This window comes from Pinus tabuliformis, chromosome 6 (assembly GCF_031772625.1).
Source record: "Pinus tabuliformis cultivar Carrire ecotype Pingquan chromosome 6, CPIR1, whole genome shotgun sequence".
Taxonomy (NCBI): domain Eukaryota; kingdom Viridiplantae; phylum Streptophyta; class Pinopsida; order Pinales; family Pinaceae; genus Pinus; species Pinus tabuliformis.
In genome coordinates this window covers 1,321,718,852-1,321,732,819 of record NC_142292.1, presented here as the reverse complement: position 1 = coordinate 1,321,732,819, position 13,968 = coordinate 1,321,718,852, and the positions used below count along the sequence as shown (strand labels likewise).

Below are 13,968 nucleotides of genomic sequence, written 5' to 3'. Positions count from 1 at the left end.
ATGCTCTGGGTTTTATCAGATCACCCTCAACCATGGCACCAAGGGCTCTCAGCCACTAAGGCTAAACACAGCCACCAAGGCTCAACTCAGCCACCAAGGCACTCCAACCACTATGGGTCACAAACTTGCCACTAAGGCACTCCAACCACTCTCGGCTACAAACCTACCACTAGGGCACTCCAATGACCTGACTCAACCAAGTCGAGGGTTTTCTCGGCTAACCCTAAACCATGCAAACAGGAATCTCTATCCCACTTCACTTTTACATGTGGTTTCTGGCTTACCACAAACCAACACTCCAAATACAAAGTGGTTTTTAGATTACCACGAACTGTATCGGGATACACATGTCTTACAAGGCTTACATTTCACACTCCAACTCTAGAGTTACCAAGTACATAGTTTACAAAGACCACTATAAAACACCCTAGACTTGGTTACTAATAAAATGTGACTCATAAAATAACATGCTAGTGAGTCTATTCCACAAACTCACACTAACTCACACAAACTTTCACCTAGTTGTCCATCATCCTCCAATCTCTGATGTTGCTCATGCACTTCATCTTTTGATCACATCCTAGGCATCTTTGTCTTTTCTTTCTATTTCTAATTTAATTGTCTTGGATTTACCTACATGATTTGTTAGAGTAGCTAATTCTAACAAGACCACTCCATTGAGTTAGCTAAGCTCAATGCTTCTAATTCCAAAACATTTATAATTTTATTCTCATTGGAGTTTTTTCTTTTAAATATGAAATTCTAACAAATTTCACTTTTACATTGAGTTGATCAGGCTCAATGCGTTTACCTTCCCTCCAGTTCTGTTAGGTTGACCCAAAGAGAAAGAAGAAGGCAGTAAACCTCCAGTGGCATGAGCAACACACTATCCATAGTTCTATCACTGGATCCTGTGACAACATCTAAACCATATGGGCTGACTTCGATACTTAGAACCCAACTTGTATGCCTAGACACCGCACATATGAGGCTCTTGTTGTCAACATCATAGATATGAATATGCTTGTCATCTGAAGCAGAGAATAAGATCTGAGAATCAGTGGGAGAAAAAAAGAGGGATCTCACCGGCATGTAATGTTCGCCATGAAGTAGTATCCCACAGCTTAATGGACGTGCTACCCCCTCCAGCTACAGCCAAAATATCCCCCTTGGGATGGAACTGCATGTTCCAGGCTTCTTGAAAAGATAGTTACAAGCTACCTTTTGGCAAAGAATTCATAGCCATCCTCCACCATATTAGGTCAAGATCATGTTTTTGTAGAAATTCAGTAACTTTATCAGCTCCAAAGGTGTATGAGACACCTCTGTCATTCTCACCCCAGCCTTCAATATCCTTATCTGGATCTACCCAAAGAAGATCACACAGTAGACCTTGATCTGGCACATCTAAAGGTCATGGAATATCATCCCTGATCTGCCTCAAGTCCTTCAAATCAGGGGATAGACCTCCATGCATACATAGAATTTTTTTTATCTATAAGAGCAGCAACAGGCAAACAGTTGAAACATTCTATGAAATCCTTCCATATCCGAACATTGTACCGCCGCTTATATTCATCATAGAAACCATAAATTTTGTTGATTGAAGCGCATTCATGGTTTCCCCTCAATAGAACGAAGTTTTCAGGGAATTTTATTTTGTATGACAGAAGAAGGCATATTGTCTCTATGTTCTGCTTTCCACGATCTACATAATCCCCTAAAAACAAATATTTCTTGTGGTGGATAGCCACCATTCTCAAATAGTTGTAACAAGTCTAAATATTGACCATGTATATCACCACAGATCTTTATAGGCACCTTGAGCGCCAATAAATTCGGTTGAGAACTATTTTTTTTTTAAACTTGACAGAGCTGTCGTACCTCTGCTCTTTCACTATGCTCTAACATCACTGTGCGAGCAATATCCCCTGCTCCTCCATGCACGGCAATTTCCCACCCCATTCTCCTCTGCCTCTCACCTTCCCTTCAACGGAGTTGCAAGTGTTGGCCACACAGGTCTAAAGTCGTACATGTTCTCTGCAATTCTCAGCAAATAGGCTTTCTAACCTAGTTGGCTTCCACTCTTCATGTCTGGTTCATAGCGCACTACAAAGAAAACCGTAGCTGTTTCTACATCTCGTAGGTTGGTCCATAATTCCCCAGAGTAATGAATCACCACACTACCACTGCCCTGGCCAATGGATAGAGGGAGATGGACAAACAAACATTCACACAAACATTATTTCCCTCAGCCCAGGATGGTCCAAGCCCACGAAGGGCTAGCCTTCAGGGTTCTGATACCATGATAAAATATGTGAATCCAAAGTAATTTATTAATCAAATGCAATTACATATATACACGAAGTGTTGTCTCAAGATAGGTACGTTATCTTGGACACACAATCTGTTGGTTGAGAGATTATCTCAATCACACACCAATCTAGGAAATAGGTCCTAACTACTAGGAACATACTCCTTTACTTAGTAAGAATCACAACTAAGATAAGTAAGAATTACATATTCCAAGTGTAAATAGGTGATGCATAATAATCCACTTATCGCATCACAAGTTTTCTATATCATTCCAAATAATTCACAATCTTTTCATAGTGCCTTTATAGATACTACTATTAAAATATGAAATTTCAATATAAAATAGAAAAAATTATAATATATGAGACTCTGTAAGATATGTAGTCCAAAAGTAAGGACACGCAAATAAAATAAATCAAAATATAGGATGGTAAACCTTTACAAGAGGTTTTCCCTCCCATATATTTCAAGTAAAAGATAATAATATTTTGTTGAAAGTGATAGAAAGTGCTATTATTCTTTTTTTATTATATAAAAAAATATGACCTGAAACTTTTTTTCCTTCGATGTAGTCCAAAATAAGGAAAAGAAAATAAATCAAATGTAGGACAAAAGTAAGGACAAGAAAATGAATCAAAATATAGGATAATAACTTTTGTAAGATGTTTTTTTTAAATACATTTCAGGTAAAACATGTTAATACATTGTTTTTCCACTTGTATTGTTTTTTCCTAAAATTCTTATGGCAAGGAATAGAAAATGCATCAAAATATAAGATGATAACTTTTTGTAATTTTTTTTACCTTCAATAAAGTTTAAGAAAAATATAATATTATTTTGTTGAAAATAATGATAATTATGTCAAAATAAATATTTATGAATTTATTGAATAAATATATCAAATAATTTTTTTTAGAAAATAAATTTTTATAACAACACAAGTTTTCTATCTCCCAAATAATTAACTTATAATGAATAAGCACTATTAAAATCTTGTTTTCTTAATCTAATATTATCATTAGCCACATATAACTTCTTCTTTTAATACAATCACTTTTAAGAAAATATTTCTTTATACAAATAAAAATATAAAAAATTAAAAAATTATAAATAAAATAGTAAATAAAATATAATATATGAAAATCTATGAGATATAAAATAGTAGTGGAGGGATTTTATTAAGATAATTTTTAAGTGAAGGCTATTAATTGAAAATCTGATGGATATAAAATATCTTTCTATATTAAAAATTGGTGTGGCTTAGACCAATTACAATCTCAAACCAATTTTAATAACTTGGATGATATTAAATTGCAAATTTTAAACCAAAATCTAATCCTACAAATCATAATCAAACTAAAAAACAATATTTTAAACCAAAATCTAATCCTACAAATCATAATCAAATTTTAAACCAAAATTTAATCCTACAGATCATAATCAAACTAATAAATCTAGAATCACTTCTAATGCTTATAGGAGAGATGTACCGAATAATCCCACACACGTCAAGCTCAATATTCTACAATCCAACTGAATTATCTCTGATCCGTAGATCTTACGCGCAAAAATGGAATGAAATGTCAATCGAATTTAATATTGTTTGTAACCATTTACTATGTTTACTTTTGAGGCAGTTGGCCTAGATAGGCCAAACTCTGTTTTGGTATTTTTGGCTTCTAACGCCCTATAAAAATGATGGGCATAACCCAAACAAAACGTTGTTACTTCTATTTGATGAATTGAAATAGTATCTATTGTGCTGGGTATTGGTGAAGTTCTCCATTTTTAATTGTAGCATTCTCTCTGGTATGTTTTGTTGAGTTAGTTTTCAATTGAATTTTTTTTGAGTAGTTAGTTTTTATAAGGAGCTAACTAGGCCTGGAGTTGGGCTTACTCAAAGCATGGTAAGGTGGCAAAACTCATTACGTTCTTTCTACTGGTTGTTAGAGTTTTTACTATGTTCAAATTATATTTCTTCAATCTTTTTATTGGTTGTTAGAGTTTCTAGTATGTCCAGATCATGTTTTTTTGAATCCGGTTATTTGTGGTATTGTTGGATTCATTTGACTATGGAATGGTTTGTTTTATTTGTTTGATTAGTTGTAGTATTCATATCATTATCCCATTTGTATCTCATTGATTGCCTCAGTATGAGAGGACTGTTGTCACTTGATAATTTAGTTCTTGGCTTATTTGTGATTGTATTTGGTTTAGACATTATATTAATTTTCATTTTGTCTATTAATTTATGTATATTTAAAAAAAGGGTTGGGTTACTTTTACTTTAAAAATGGGGATTGAAAACATTCTGCTATTAAATTGAAAATATTAAAATATTTTATAACATTTTAATAATTTAAAGAGTTATTTTGTAAGATAATTGAAGAGTCATTAGATAAAATCTCTTTTTTTCTGCTATTAAAACAACCAACTTCTATGTATCTAGAATAAGCCATATATTAAAGAGATTGTCGTTCTTTGTGTATATTGCACTCATATGCTCATAAATTTATTGCCTTGGTCGATAATTAAACAAAAAATGTATGAATTTTAATTTATCAACAAAAACACTTGTCAATAGGTGACACATAATAATCCACTTATCACATCACAAGTTTTGTATATCATTCCAAATAATTCACAATCTTTTCATAGTGTCTTTATACATAGTACTCTTAAAATATGAAATGTCAATATAAAATAGAAAAACTTATAATATATAAGAATCTATAAGATATATAGTCCAAAAGTTAGGACACTAAAATAAAATAAATCAAAATATAAGATGGTAAACCTTTTCAAGAGGTTTCCCTCTAATATATTTCAAGTAAAAGATAATAATATTTTGTTGAAAGTGATGGAAAGTGCTATTATTATTTTTATATTTTATAAAAGAATATGATACGAATTTTGTTTTTTCTTGTATGTAGTCCAAAATAAGGAAAAAAAAAGTCAAATGTAGGCCAAAAGTAAGGACAAGAAAATGAATCAAAATATAAGATAATAACTTTTGTAAGAACATGTTAATACTTTGTTTTTCCACTTGTATTCTTTTTTCCTAAAATTCTTATAGTAAGGAATAGAAAATGCATCAAAATATAACATGATAATTTTTTCTAAATTTTTTTACCTTTAATAAAATTTAAGCAAAATATAATAATATTTTGTTAATATAATGATATTTATTTCAAAATAAATATTTATGAATTTATTGAATAAATATATCAAGTAAAAATTTAAAAAATATTTAGAAAATAATTTTTTATTACTACAACAACAACACAACTTTTCTATCTCCCAAGTAATTAACCTATAATGAATAAACACTATTAAAATCTTGTTTTCTTAATCTAATCTTATCATGAGCACCACATAACTTCTTATTTTAACACAATCACTTTTAAGAAAATATTTGTTTATACAAATAAAAATATCAAATAATTAAAAAAAGTTATAGATAAAATAGTAAATAAAATATAATATATGAAAATCTATGAGATATAAAATAGTAGTGGGAGGGTTTTTATTAAGATAATTTTTGAGTGAAGGTTATTAATTGAAAATCTTGTGGATATAAAATATCTTTCTATATTAAAGATTGGTGTGGCTTAGACCAAGTACAATCTCCAAATAATTTTAATGACTTAGATAATGTTAAATTGCAAATTTCAAACCAAAATCTAATCCTACAAATCATAATCAAACTAACAAAAAAAACAATATATAAGAGAATGTGACATATATAATGAAGATGTAAAAATAGAATATTACAATTTGTTTAATATTCCTAATACATCATATTGCACTTGGTATAGAGAGTGACATGGTGTTCCGTTAAGGAACTTTGTGGTTCAAAGGTCAACTGTTAGAAACTCCATGGCCAAGGCCAAAATCTATGCATACTAAAGGTTCCCTGAGGGAAATCCGTAGGTGATTTTGACAAATTAAATGCAGGCGGGTGGCCACTACTCGAGCCATAGGTCAAGGATACAAGTCATCTCACATCACCTAACAAACAAACAAAAAATAATCTTAATACATTATAAAATAAAAATTATTTATAAGAAACAAATAATGTCATTGTGATATACTTAGTTGTTTTTATAATCATAATGACATAAATTCAATTAAAATATTGTCAAAAACCCTATAAATTATTATGTCACATTTTTTTCTATTTTAACACAATTAATTAATCTTTTATATATCTGTATATCATTTTTAGTACTTATTTAGTTTAATTTTATTAAATATTTTTATGATAAATTGTTAAATATTTTATAATCAATGTGCCTCTTCATATCCAAATACTAATATCATTACATCAAACCATGATTGACCTGAAATGAAAACATATATTGTTCAATGTTATCCTCAAAAAAAGGAAGGTAAGGGCAAATCTAAGGTATTTTGTATGTAGATATTTAAACCATGTATTGATTGACCTGAAATGAAAACATATATTGTTCAATGTTATTGATTGAACTGCAATGAAAACATATATTGTTCAATGTTACCCTCAAAAAAAGGAAGGTAGGGGCAAATCTAAGGTATTTTGTATGTAGATATTTAAACCATGTATTGATTGACGTGAAATGAAAACATATATTCTTCAATGTTATCCTCGGAAAATTGTTCAATGTATGCTCAAAAAAAGGAAGGTAGGGGCAAATCTAAGGTATTTTGTTTGTAGATATTTATATATGGAGAAGCAATTTTTTAAAGGCTCGTTAAGTGTTTTTTCCCTGAAGTAAAGAGATCAAGTAATTTTGTATCGACACTTACCTTATTTATTTTTTTCATTAAATTATAAATATTTAAATTAATGAAAAGAAAAAACCAAATAATTTTGTATCAATGATAAATGACATTTACTTTATTTTTATTTTATTTCATTAAATTATAAATATTTAAGTTAGCAAGGATAGTAGGGAGGGGTAGTCCCTGCCGGGTCTGAAATGAAAATTCCAATGTAATTTCAATAATAACAGTGTTTTTGGTGCATAGATCTAAATAAATATCATTGTTATTGAGAACTTGTTGGGAAGAGGACAAATCCTTCGAGTTGATATTGCAACATGGAGCTAGTTTGTTACCAAATCCTTGTTATTAAGAACATGGACATAGTTTTAGGAACTACATCAATGAACTCCTTTGTGTTTCCTTGCATATTTTTCTGCTTTGTGTTGCCTTGCATAGTTCAGTTATCATTTGAGAGCAAGGCTGGTAGGAGACCAAATTTTCAAATTTTCTAGATTGCTGCTGCATATTCCTTTATTTGTGGTTTAAACTATAGTTACCAAGTTCGAATTCTATAAAAACTCAAATAAAAAAAAAATTATTCGAAAAAATTCGACAGTATATATCTTAATTTTTTTTTATTTTTATAAAAACAATATCTTTTATTCATTCTTTTCTTAATTAATTTTAAATTAAAAATCACACAAAACTTCTATATTTTCAAAACTTACTTTTAAAATAATTTCTTAATTTAAACACTTATTTATCTAAAATATTCATAATAATAAATACAAATACATTTAACAAATATATAATAACCTACCAAATCTATCCTCTTTTTTAAAATTACTTTTTCTTCAATGTAACCAATTCTTTCTTTACCTTGCCTATTTTGTAGGCTGTTAAGTGATAAATTGGTAAACTTTTACATTTTTCTATAATTTTTAAAATTTACCAGATTTTTGAACTTTCCCATTCCTGAATGATTTTTAAACTTTTAAATTTCCCATTTCATTATGCTTTTTAATGTTCTTTCCTTATGCTGGACCCATACAAGTCCCAAGCTTCATAAATTAAATCGGATGCCACAGCCGTCGAAAAACAAGTAATGATGCAGAGTCTTGGCAGAAGTGTGAGAAGATTGTTGTGTTGGAATCCAAAGGCACAACAAACAAAAAATAAACACACACAGCAGAACAATCAAGCACATAAGAGACAATTTTTAACGTGGTTCACCCAACCAAACTGGGCTACGTCCACCAAACATAGGCATCAGGAATTTATTAATCAAATTAGAGATTACATAATGAAAACCTCATAAAACTCTCACCCTCTCAGCAAACCATCCGAATGGTTGCCTGTTATATAGCATAGAGAATCTAACAGCCTCATTAACTCCCTCACATCAAATATAGGAGGCATTAACTCCCTCCCAAATAACCTGGAGTTAATCTAGGACTTGAATTCTATTGTTGTCATCAGCTGAGATTTTTCCTATTTTGCTACAAACAGAAAATCTCAACAATCTCCACCTTGACAACAATTCGCCTGATGCCCTGTTATTATTATTTTATCTTTTCTGCAAGCCAAGAGAAGCCAAACACCAGCGTAGCTTCTCTAACAAAACTGGTTTCGTGAACATGTCTGCACAATTCTCCTTTGTATGCACCTTTTCCAGAGAGACTCCCCTTTCAGTGATAACCTGTCTTACAAAATGGTACTTAATTGGAATATGCTTTGATTTTCTATGATAGGCCGGATTCTTAGCCAAATGTATTGCACTTTGACTATCACAAAGTAACTTGATGTTGTCTTGTAACCTACCAAACTCACCAAGCAAACCTTTCAACCAAACCGCCTCTTTGCAAGCATGAGAAGCAGCAATGTATTCTGCTTCAGTAGTGGACAAAGCAACAATATTCTGTAGCTTTGACATCCAGCTTATAGCTCCAACTACAAGAGTAAAGACGTACCCTGAAGTTGATCTTCTCTTATCCAAATCACTTGCAAAATCGGAATCAACATATCCGTAAACAAATTCACTACTCTTATTGTAAGAAATACAATAACTACTTATGCCTCTCAAGTACCGAAGCACCCATTTCACTGCTGACCAGTGTTCTTTACCCGGATTTGCCATGTACCTGCTAACAACCCGAACTGCATGTGAAATATCTGGTCGAGTACAAACCATCGCATACATTAAACATCCTACTACATTGGCATATGGAATTCGAGACATATAATCCTTTTCTTCATCTGTATTAGGACATAAATTGGAAGAAAGCTTAAAATGGGAAGCTAAAGGGACTGACACAGGCTTCACATTATTCATACCAAACCTCAAAAGTATTTTCTCAACATACTTCTGTTGTGATAGCCACAGCTTACCATTGCTCCTGTCTCTGAAAATCTCCATGCCCAAAATCTGTCTTGCCGCTCCTAGATCTTTCATATCAAATGTCCTTGCCATCTGAGTCTTCAACCTGTTGATTTCTTCAATGCTTTTGCTTGCTAAAAGCATATCATCAACATACAACACTAAGATAATGAACACGCCATTATTTAACTGCTTAAAGTAAACACAATGATCATATTCACTTCTTACATATTTCTGACGCAACATGAAAGAATCAAACTTCTTATACCACTGCCGAGGCGACTGCTTCAGGCCATATAATGACTTCTTGAGCCTGCAGACAAATTTCTCATTGCGATGGTGAACAAACCCTTCTGGTTGTTCCATATATATTTCCTCATCTAAATCACCATGTAGAAATGCAGTCTTAACATCTAACTGTTGCAACTCTAAATCAAGCAAAGCCACTAATGCTAACACAAGTCTAATTGAAACAATTTTAACCACTGGTGAAAATATCTCATGAAAATCTATGCCAGCTTTTTGAGAAAACCCTTTTGCAACTAGTCTCGCTTTGTACCTGTCTTCCGTATCATTCACACCCCGTTTCACCTTGAACACCCACTTGCATCCCACAGTTTTCCTGCCTTTGGGAAGTTCAACCAGATTCCACGTGCCATTCTTACCTAAGGCCATCATTTCTTCCTTCATGGCTGCTTTCCATTTGTCACTATTTGAACCTTCTACATCTTCCTGATAACACAAAGGTTCATCATCATTAGCGATCAAAGCAACTGAAGTAACATGATCATCATACCTTCTCGGAGGGCGTTTGATCCTTGTAGACCTCCTTAAGAATGTTTCTGGTGCTTCCACAATTGGCTGTCTATCATCTGTAGGAACTTCTTCATGATCGCCATCTGAGACCTGTTCATGACCTCCATCTGAGACCTGTTCATGACCTCCATCTGAACCCTGTTCATAATCTGATTCTGAAACCTGTTCATGACTAGAATCTGAACTATGGTCGTTATGACTATCATTAGAAATGCTGTCAAACTGAAGGAAAGCAGATACATCATCCTGTTTCAATCTACTATTTACATCTAACTGTACAAGAGAGGATTCATCAAACTTTACATCTCTGTTGATGATGATTTTGCGGGTAGTAGGATCCCACAATCTATATCCCTTTGTTCCATCACCATACCCAACAAAGACATACCTTTTCGATTTCGGATCTAATTTAGTTCGCTGATGTTTAGGCACTAGAGAATATGCATCACAACCAAACACTCTGAGTTTAGAATAGTCACAAGGGTGTCCTTTCCATACCTCTTGCGGAACCTTGCAGCCTATCGCCGTTGATGGAGATCGGTTTATCACATAACAAGCTGTTGCCACTGCTTTCGTCCACAATTCCTTTTGCAACCCAGCGTTACTCAGCATACACCTTGCTCTCTCTAGAAGAGTCTTGTTAATGCGTTCAGCAACTCCATTCTGCTGAGGAGTATAAACCGTGGTCTTATGCCTCTCGATCCCTACATCCTTGCAATAGCTGTCAAACTCCTTGGAAGTAAACTCACCACCATTGTTAGTTCTTAAAAACTTTATTGTTCTACCAGTGTTGTTTTCTACCAATGCTCTAAACTGCTTGAAAACTGTAAAAACATCAGACTTTTTTTTCAACATGTAGACCCATACATTCCGAGAAAAGTCATCAATGGATGATACAAAATAAGACGAACCACCATATGACATTGTAGGGGCTGGACCCCAAACATCTGAATGGATATAATCAAGTATGCCTTTATTAGTATGTTTGCCTGTTTTAAACTTTTGTTTACTTTGTTTACCAAACAGACAATGTTTACAGAAATCCAATTTTCCAGATCTTAGATTAGGAAGTAACTTTCGGTCAGCCAAAATTTTCAATCCTCTTTCACTCATATGCCCCAATCTTTGATGCCATAAGTGAATGGAACTATTGTCATGTTCAGACACAGACACATGATCTGACCCAGTTCTACCTTCTAACTGAAATAGATTTCCTACTTTCTTAGCTTTCATAACTAGTAAGATGCCTTTGTAAATTTTCATTACTCCACCTTGAATTATAGTTTTATATCCATTTGAATCAAGTGCTAATAATGAAATCAAATTTTTCCTTAAATCTGGTACATGCCTCACATCAGTTAACATTTTGGTTGTGCCATCAAACATTTGTAGTTGTACACTTCCTATTCCAACAATACTGCACGTGACATCATTACCCATGTACACGACTCCATCATCAACTAATCTATATGTTTTAAACCAATCTCTATGTATACACATGTGGTTAGATGCCCCGGAATCTAACAACTAATGTTGATCATGTTTTGAAACATTAACAGACAATACCTCATCACTCATACCTGAACCAGATACTGAACCTGTATCTGTGGTGTTGGCTTCTTTCTTTTCTGTCGAAGAGCCTTCTTTAGCAGCTTGCTTTCACTTCCAGCAATCCTTTTTCAGATGTCCAGCCTTGCCACAATGCCAGCACTTCACCTTTGGCTTCTTTCCTTTGGACTTTGAGCGACAGTTGCTATGCTTTCCCCCGGAGTGTCTCTCTCTTGAGCGACCTCTGGCCATCATTACCTCTGATGTAGAGGTGTCTGCATTCGACCTCTTCCTTGTCTCTTCAGCTAACAAGGCTCCAACAACATCGTCAAACTCAAGAATTTCTGATGTACTAAAGCTTATGGAAGTAACAAAGTGATCCCAGGATTCAGGCAAAGAACATAATAGAGTTATTGCCTTATCCTCTGAATCAAATTTCACATCTAGACTGTCTAATTGCACCAGTAAGGTATTAAAAAACATTTAGGTGATCAGCAATTGAGGTACCTTCTTTCATCCGCAAACTGTAAAGCTGCTGTTTCAGGAGAATCTGATTTGTCAAAGATTTCGTCATATAGAGCTTCTCAAGCTTCGACCACAAGCCTGCGGCGGTTTTCTCTGACACAATGTTGAACAGAACATCGTCCGCCAGACATAATCGAATTCCACTCAGAGCTCTATCGTCCATCTCATCCCATTCATCCTTCGTCATGGAAGGAGGTCTTTTTCTTTTCCCCAACAGTGCTTTTGCCACACCTTGTTGAACCAGCAGATCGTGCATCTTTACCTTCCAGATCTCAAAATTATTCTTGCCATTAAATTTCTCAATTTCAAACCGGGCACTTTGAGTTTTCGCCATTTGTATCAACAAAAAAACACAATAATCTCCAATACCAATGTTTAATTACCACCAAAACAAAAAAATTGCTTATTCCTTTAAAACAAAATATCTTCCCTTCACACAAAAAAATTTCCGCCTATGCCTCTGTACTTTTGCCTTAAAACAAAAAAATTGCCCTTTTCAAAAAAACTTTCTGCCATATACACATCTCAAAAAAATAAGATACGTCCTTTTAACAGCTTCATGCTGCATTAATTTTTTTTTTTTTTTTTTTTGCACCATACATTACACTATTTCTGCGCAGTTCTTCTGCTATCAAAATGTTTTCAAAATTGTTGACCTCTGCGAGTACGCAATGAAAGGAAATTTTGCAACTCCGTTGAATTTGGTTTTATTCTACCAATAGTTGGATTGTATGGACGGGAAAGTCGATAATTCCAAAGTCAGAGTTGTTTGGCAATAAAAACAAATTTTCAGATGGCGGCCTGGCACTAGTTTTTCATAAACTTCAGATTAATAATTTGATGCAGTATTTTCTGTGCAGTTGAACACCAAATATAAATTCGAATTCTACTCTTCTAATTATCCCTGGCAGTGTTCCAATGCAGTTCAAATGTGCACCAGCAATTTACAAAAAAACAGGCTCCACGCAGTATGAACATACCGTTCAGGCTTCCACGCAGCAATAAAACAAATAACCTTTACGCAGCACCTCCAGCACCACGCTCCCTCAGAGCTCCAGCTCTTCACGTAGAAAAAACTGCCAGCAATCCACTCACCAGCACCGGATCGATTCTCTACGTAGATGTAATACTTCCACGCACTCGCTCCAGCTCCACGCGCGCTGCCAGCAAACGATCCAGGCAAGAGGCAGTTTTTAATCATCCACGCACGCAGAGAATCCTCTCAGCACCAGCACCTCCAACTTGCTCTGATACCAATTGTTGGAATCCAGAGGCACAACAAACAAAAAAATAAACACACACAGCAGAACAATCAAGCACATAAGAGACAGTTTTTAACGTGGTTCACCCAACCAATCTGGGCTACATCCACCAAACATAGGCATCAGGAATTTATTAATCAAATTGGAGATTACATAATGAAAACCTCATAAAACTCTCACCCTCTCAGCAAACCATCCGAATGGTTGCCTGTTATATAGCATAGAGAATCTAACAGCCTCATTAACTCCCTCACATCAAATATAGGAGGCATTAACTCCCTCCCAAACAACCTGGAGTTAATCTAGGACCTGAATTCTATTGTTGTCATCAGCTGAGATTTTTCCTATTTTGCTACAAATAGAAAATCTCAACATGTT

At 33.7% G+C, this 13,968-nt stretch overlaps 1 pseudogene; it reads right to left on the bottom strand.

The window, feature by feature from the left end:
* Positions 1-1,136: 1,136 nt before the first annotated feature.
* Positions 1,137-1,965, bottom strand: LOC149263481 (serine/threonine-protein phosphatase PP1 pseudogene; annotated as a pseudogene).
* Between the last annotated feature and the right edge of the window lie 12,003 nt (positions 1,966-13,968).